Genomic DNA, 8,126 nt, shown 5'->3' on the forward strand with positions numbered 1-8,126 from the left:
CTTCCTTAAGAGCCATGGATCTCTCCTTAGGTTGTTAGACCTTGAAATAGGGAGTTAGGCTCTGATACCAATTGTTAGAACGGGAGATTCTATGGCACACACCAAGAGGGGGGTGAATTGGATATTTTAAAAATCTTTGATAGAACTTTGAAATCCTTTTGATGGAAAATTCGATGCAAGTGAGGATTATTGAATTGCTTGAAATAATAAATGAAATAAAACCACAAGCACAAGAGAAGAACACAAAGGATTTATAGTGGTTCGGCTTAACCCAAGCCTAATCCACTACCTTAGCTCCTCACTAAGGATTTTTCAAACCATCCACTAAAACCCCCTACTTAAACCAAGTAGGTCCTCTAGTCCAAGACTAGGAATTACAACCTCCCACTCAAATGGGCCCTCTAGCTACACAAGCTAGGAAAATAACAACGATACAAATGAAAGAGAGAAGCTAAGAGTTAACACTCTTAGTCACAAGTTCTCTCACAATGAAAACTAGGCTTAAGAATAGATTTACAATGATAGAACGAAGCCTTGCATAGAAAAATATAAAATTGAAAGCACAGAGAACACTGTAAGCTCAAATAAAATGATTTCCAAATTCTAGATCATCTCGTTTCCGTCCATTAGCCTTCTCTTGATCATCTATGACATGTATATATAAGTGTCCCACGAAGTTTAAGAGAAATATAGCTGTTTGGAGCCGTTGGGATTTGAAAAAATAGCCGTTGGAACTTTCTGCAAAAAGAAATAGTCGACAGAAGAAATATATAGTTGACTATTTTTATAACTAAAGCAAGAAATAGTCGACAGACAAAACGAATAGTCGACTATTTTATAACACAAAATTTCAATAGTCGACAGACACATTCCAATAGTCGACAGATGCTGAGATATGAAGAAATTTTTGAAACTTATGAACAAAAATAGTCGACAGATCAAAAGGCATAGTCGACTATTTTTACTCGATAGTCGACAGATGCTTAAATAGTCGACAGAACATCAAAAATAGTCAACTATTTTGAAGCATAGTCAATAGAATGAACCTGATAGTCGACTATTCTTTAGAAAAACTTGAATTTTCAATACATCCTTATTCGATTCTTTTAAAACCTCATTTTGATTATCTTGAAAGTAAGTTGAGATTATCAAAAGTATATTTTGAAACAAATCACTCTCAACAAGCAAGTTTTTCAAATCACTCTCAACCATACTCAATATTTCTTCTATAAGTTTTCATATCTTGCTTCAAAGCTTATATACTAAAAATTCATTTTCTCATTCATATAATCCACATAGTAGAAATTGATTTTCATATAGACATTTATCAAAAAACCATTCATATAGACATTTATCAAAACCATTTCATTTCCAAGAGATATTAGATATCAAAATACCAAGAGATAGTTTTCTAAAATGAACACACTTTCAAAAACATGTTCTAGTTGGTCTTTTGCCTTAGAATTGTTTTGACCAACGATTTCAAGGAGATTCTTTTTAGATCTTAAAACTTGTTTATGCTAATCTCCAACTAATATAAAAGATCATAGATCAAAGCACTTTGAAATTGATTTTTGTTTCCAAACCATATGCTTTGATTGAGAAAAAAATACATTTGAAATTTTTCATCATCAAAACTAAACACAAGATCATCAAAACTAAACACAAGAGTAAAATATCAATTTTCACTCATCTGTCGACAGTTTGTATCTCTAACAGCTTCCAACGGCTAGTTTCTCCACTATTCCAAGTTGTTCCTTTTACCAACGACTATATTCTTCAAAGAGCTCGTAAAGCTCTATAAATAGAGATCAAAGGGAAGAATCAAGAAAACTAAGAGGGTTGATTTCAAGCTTTCAAGTGTTTATTCTTTCAAGAGCTTAATTGTTTTATTTGTTTTTCATTTTTCTCTCTAAAGGCTTTGATTATCATTTGTATTATTTTTTTCAAGTCTTATATTTATTTTGAGAGATCTTGTAACTAAGAGTGTCTACTCTTAGATCCTCTCTTTTGTATCATTCTTGGTTTTCCTACATTGATTGTAGGAGGTTTTATTTCCTAGGTTGTTTCTAGAGGGCTTGCTTGTTTAAGTAAAATGTTGTAATACCTAGGTTGTTGCTAGAGGGCTTGTTTGTCTAAGCAAGAGGTTGTAAATTTCTTCATTGTTGCTAGAGGGCCTATCTAGAGAGATATGAGATTTTTAGTGGATTGGTTGAAAAATCCTTAGTGAGGAGCTAAGATAATGGATTAGGTTTGGTTTAATTCAAACTACTATATATCGCTTGTGTCTTTCTTGTTTTTGTTCTTATTTTACTTATAGCTCCAAGCAATTCTCTTACAAGCTTTAAAATCTCATTTTTCACCAAAAAGGATTTCAAACTTCAATCAAATTTTTAAATAACCCAATTCATCCCCTCCTAGGTATTAGTGCCATTCTTATATAAACCTAACATGTACATCCTATGTGGTCTGTATTGGTGGTGATTTGAAATCCCTTGGCTAGGGTGAGCATGAGATTGGAAAGAGTTTTAATGTTAGATTAGATTTGACATTCTACCTCGATCACACCTTACTAGATTAGACACAGCTACCGAGTCTTGTGAGTTTAATTAGTCTATGGCTCTCACTCTATTGGGATACTAGTCAATGGAAGGATTATAGTGTATGGTAATTGAGGAGTCTTAATAAGTTCATATGAAGTTTAGACTTTATTGCCATTAGGATCATCCTGAGTCTTGGCTAAAGGATGTTCAGGATCTTTTAGGGTGCTCTGGGGATTTGGAAATGTAACACCCCACTTTTCCCAGGGCGTTAGATAACGTAAGATTTCGGTAATATATTTTTTTTCCAACATAAACTCAACATAAATCGTTCCCCGACAATCCCGTTACACCTTCTTAGCATACTAAAGTAAGAATTAATAAGCTAAGACAAGTAAATCATCATAAATGCAGAAGCTAGATCGTAACCTCAAACGGTACATAATCGAACTCATCTTATTCATAACATGAAAAGTCATACTTATCGTTTAATATGGCATTATCAAAATACACATCATAATTGAAAAACATGCTACGAACTATTTACTAATCGCTACCAATCCTCAGAAATTCCTTTCCCCTTAGCGCCACTGCCTTCACCTAGAATGTTTGAATATTCCAGGGACAAAGTTCAAACAAGATCCTCAATCATCTAAGTGAGAGTTCAAAAATATTTTCATGAATGTATGCAAGACATGAAACAAAACCGACATAACCCGACAAGCCCTAGCCCAAGAGAATCCCACAGTGTTTAACCCAACCTTGGGGAAAGAGCAATCTCTCTAAAGGAAACATCACCACACCGACACATTGAGACAACACAGTCCTGGCTTAAGAGGGGCAAAGTCAATGTAGCTCCCCGACACCTCAGGAACAATTGTTACCACTCCCGGCCCAAGAGGGTCAACATAAATGCAAGAACTTGGCTCACCACAATCACGTCAGGGATTACGTTCCCACTCAAAAGCATTCCAGAAACATGACCCATTCCCAACCCATATCCCACATGGATAGCCAGTCGCCTTAGTGTAACTTCCCTGGCCACACAGCCCTGCACAGAACCCTAGGCAGCCATCTCGGCATGCACACCAGCACGAGATACCCCTATACGTTATTCCGGAAACACCCTTGGGGAATTACGACTACACTATCTGGCCAACATCCCAGGTTGACATCCCATATGAACAACAGAAACACATGACAATGCCACATTCCAGAACTCAATGCATCATATAAAATAACATTTCATGTACATAATTTATTGCACAAAATTCAATGCACATGCATAAAATATTTTGGGACGAACCTCCCACATGAACACAACCATAACAGGTTCAACCGTTCACAAGCAACAAAACCCTTTTGCATGAAATCAAATCAAGTTTAGGTAGAATCAAAACAAGTATTTAGGATAGAACTACTTACCTTGAATGAAACTCAGAACACCTCAAATCTTGTGCCCAACCTTAATTTTCGTGCAACTCCTCAAGTCTTTTAACCAAATCACCTCCTTACACGCCCTCATGAGCTGCCTAAGTGCTCTACTCGTGTAATGCCTCACGTATGCTTTAAAAGCCCTCTATCCACTAAACTTGAAGCACTCTCATCTAGCACGAATTTATCACAACTTTGAATGAGAAAACCCTTCGCCATGAACACCCTATTTATAGGCTTTGAAACTTGGTTACCAAATAAGTCACATTATATTACAATATTTCGTAATCATTTCAAATCTTTTCCAAATCTTCCAAGATATTCCAATCATTTTAAATCTTCTAAAATCTTCTCCAATCATTCCAAATCATTTCAAATCTAATCTTCTAAAATCTTCTCTAATCATTCCAAATCTTCTAAGATTCCCTACAATCATTCTTATCCGAACCAAATCTTATTCAAATCAAATCTTATCCAAATCAAATCATATCCAATCAAATCTTATCGAATCTTATCCAATCAAATCTTATGCAGATCAGATCTTATCAAATCTTATCCTTAAAGTCATCATGAGGCTTCATCTTATCTCTAATGTCATCATGAGCCTTTATCCTTATATCTAAAGTCATCATGAGCTTTTAGCCTTATCTCTAAAGTTATCATGAGCCTTCAGTCTAATCTCTAAAATCATCATGAGCCTTCAACCTTATTTCTAAAATCATCATGAGGCTTTATCCTTAATCTCCTAGATACCCCTAGGAAAAAGGTTTCAAGAATTTACACTTTGGCCCAAACTTTTTGGGTAATTGCACTTAGACCCCTTTCAACTTGGTCCCTAGGCCATTTTTTAGTTTCACTTATGTCCCTAGAGAAAGGATTTATTACACTAATACTCCAAGATTTTAGGTAAATTACACTTTTACCCAAACTTTAATATTTACAATTTTACCCCTAGCTCAGAAACTGAATTTTTATCTCAAGACTTTCATAATTTTTGAAATGTCCTATTTTCTCAAATATTTGAATCTAAAAATCTCGGGTATTACATCCTTTATGATCATTCAATTTTTCAGGCTGAAATTAGCTGACCAAAAACTGTCTTTGTTCCAATTGCTTTCAATGTCATAAATCCCGTCTCAAGACACTCGTGAATGACATACATTTTTCCTTAGATATTTGTGTTCCGGGGTATTTCCTTCCATCGATTCGACAGTTACTTAACTAAATTCTCAAACTGATTTCTAGTTCCTTAAACATACTTAACACTACGCAATATGGGGTATTACAGGAGATATCCTCTTAGTAGGTAGAAAGTTTCAGCCAATGTCAAGGAGTTAATGTGTCTTGATTGCTACATGGTTGTGATCCTAGAAAGTCATACGCATATTGTAATATCCCAAATTTTTTGAAGGACTCAAGAGTAATTTTAACTTGGGCCGTAGATGAAATTTTTAGAAGTTTTGGAACTTAAGTACAAATTCTTATAGTTATCAATACTGAATTGACTGCAGGGAATGCCCTGGAACATAGATGTCTATGGAAATTGATATGGTACTAATGAGCATTTTGAGATGTGATTTATGAAACTGAAAGCGGTCAGATCAGAGATAGTTTTTGGTACAGCTAAAATACAACTATGATTTGGCTGAAAAACCAAATTATCGTAGGAGACTCCCAAGAAGTCAACAAAATCTTGAGAGGGCTCCGATTTTGCATAACGATCAACCCTGAAGTGGTTTTAGGACGGAAGAAAGGTCCAATGAGGGCGCATGGGCAAAATTATCCTTATTGAGTAAGCCATGCACTATTAATTTTGGATTTTCAGTATCATAATGAAAATTAATTTATTGTTTGAGGGTATAATTGCAATTAGAGAATTACCCCAATAAATTAAGGATGAAATTTGGGTTTAAAAGTGTAATTTCTCTTTGCATCATAGTGTAATATATATAATTATATATATATTCATATATGCGCGCGTGACCAAGCTTCTGTGAAGCTTCGCTAGCCGAGATTTTGCTGCAAGTTGGAAGATAATTGCAGCAGGATTTGAAGAAGATAATTGTAGGATTTGAGGAAGATTTGGCAGCAAGATTTGAGGAGATTGTGTGATTATGTGATGTATAATATATATACGCTTTTTGTGGAGCTCACGTGATGGCTGCCTATAAATTGACAGTGATCTTGGTCGAGAGAAGGGGAGGAAATGGAAGAGAGATTGAAAGAGAGCTTGGGCTGAGCATAGTCGAGAGAAAGAATGAGATTGAGAGGGAGACCTAGAGCAGTCGATGGTTGAAGTAGCATCTAGCGGCGACAACGATAAAGGCCGACGAGGCGCGGCGATGGAGGCTGAGGCAGAAGCGACCGACGGTGGTCGTGCAAGAAACTACTGAGGTGATGGCCGATGATGGTTGAAAGAAGCAGCAGAAATAGCAACCAGAGGCTGCTAGTCGTGGCAGCTGCAACATACAAGGAGGCCAACCATGGCTGCTTGCAGTGGAGGCATCAATGGCCGGTGGAGGCGCTGCAATCGATGCCAGTAGTAACGAGCGTAGAGGTGGCCGACGGTGGGTGAAGCAGTTGCGAAGGCGGCTAGGCATGGTGGTCGATAGGAAGTAGGGAAGAATGAGGGAGGAGGAGGAAGGGAAGAAGAAAAAGAAAAAAGAAAAGAAAAAAAATGAAGAAAATAGGGAAAAATTGGAGAAAAATATGGAAAAATCTTCAAAAATTCTAGGAATTAATTTGGGGCTAGAGGAGCATACTCGGAGCAAGGAAATTGACCAGGCACGCGTTTCTAGATCAGAACACGGGTACCGAGGAAGCTTGAGAGGCTAAGCTAAGATGAGTAAAATTTTTTAGAAAATTCTAAAAAATCAAGAAAGTTATTTTATGAATTGTTATAGAAAAATATTTGAGAAATATTTAGTTTGGATTTATTAAGATTAAAGTGGGAAAAAATTTCAAGAAATTATAAGAAATTTAGGAAAAATAAGATATTGATAACCTTGAATAAATATGATGGCCAAGGTACGTTGAGGTTTCGATGTTAGAAGCCTGGCACGAAAATCAAGATGTTATGAGATACGCTTGTGGTAAATGGTTAGACCCAAAACCCGATTTTATGTAAATAATTTTATTATGTTGTCATGCCTTGTTGTGAATATGTCATGTAGATTACATTTACATGTATTGGTGATAAAATATGCATATGCACACTTCGATATTATTGATCATACATCGCATAAGGGTTTGAGAGTACGGGCCGAGACCGCTAATTTTCCAATGGTGCACCTATAGACCTCGGCATGTTGTAGGAAGTCGTAAAAATAGGGAGTAGCATTAAGGTACGGTCAGATCAAGATGAAATGAAAAGGAAAATGACACTTTGCATCCATGCACAAAATATATTTATTGTACCCTTACTTAGATGATTCATCATCTAACTTGGGCTTTGCTCCTGGAATATTCAAACGTTCCAGATGGAGATTATAGTAGAAACGAGAATGAATGAGGCATGAAATGGCACTTAGTAAAGTGTATGATGAATTGAATGTATGTTATGCAGTCCATGTATTTAAGTTCTGCTACTTTGAATTGTGGACGTCTTGAGAAATGATGATGTATAACCTTATTTATGGTTAATGTTAAAGTTAAGGTTCGATTCTAGCTTCCGCATTTGATGTTTATGATGATTCTCTTTCAAGATAGATGTATGAAAATTTTAGGATGGATATGGTGAGGAATGATATGGTTTAGCATTAATTTTTGAAGGAAAAAAAATTATTTTCCCAGAATTGTCCTAAGTTATAACACTCCCGAGAAAGTGGGGTGTTACACATATTGAGTAATGTAGCGAATTAGTGACCCATTGTGTGTTAGACACAGATTTATGGATATGGGAGGTTGTTAAAATGTAGCAAGGGTGAAAATGTAATGTTCCAAAGCTAGAGTTAGGTGGTAATAAACTGGTCGATCAGTCTATGGAGCGGTGATCGATGCTTGCATTATGATTGATCGATCGAGCTCTGTCGACTACTGCATGATGAAGGTCAACTGCCTAAAGTGGTCGACCAGGTGCCTCAAGTAATAGACCGTTTCTGCCATTAATACCCCATCGCTTGGTCGCATTAGAGCTAAATGCTCTGATGCAAT

Source organism: Diospyros lotus, chromosome 4 (genome assembly GCF_014633365.1).
Source record: "Diospyros lotus cultivar Yz01 chromosome 4, ASM1463336v1, whole genome shotgun sequence".
Taxonomy (NCBI): domain Eukaryota; kingdom Viridiplantae; phylum Streptophyta; class Magnoliopsida; order Ericales; family Ebenaceae; genus Diospyros; species Diospyros lotus.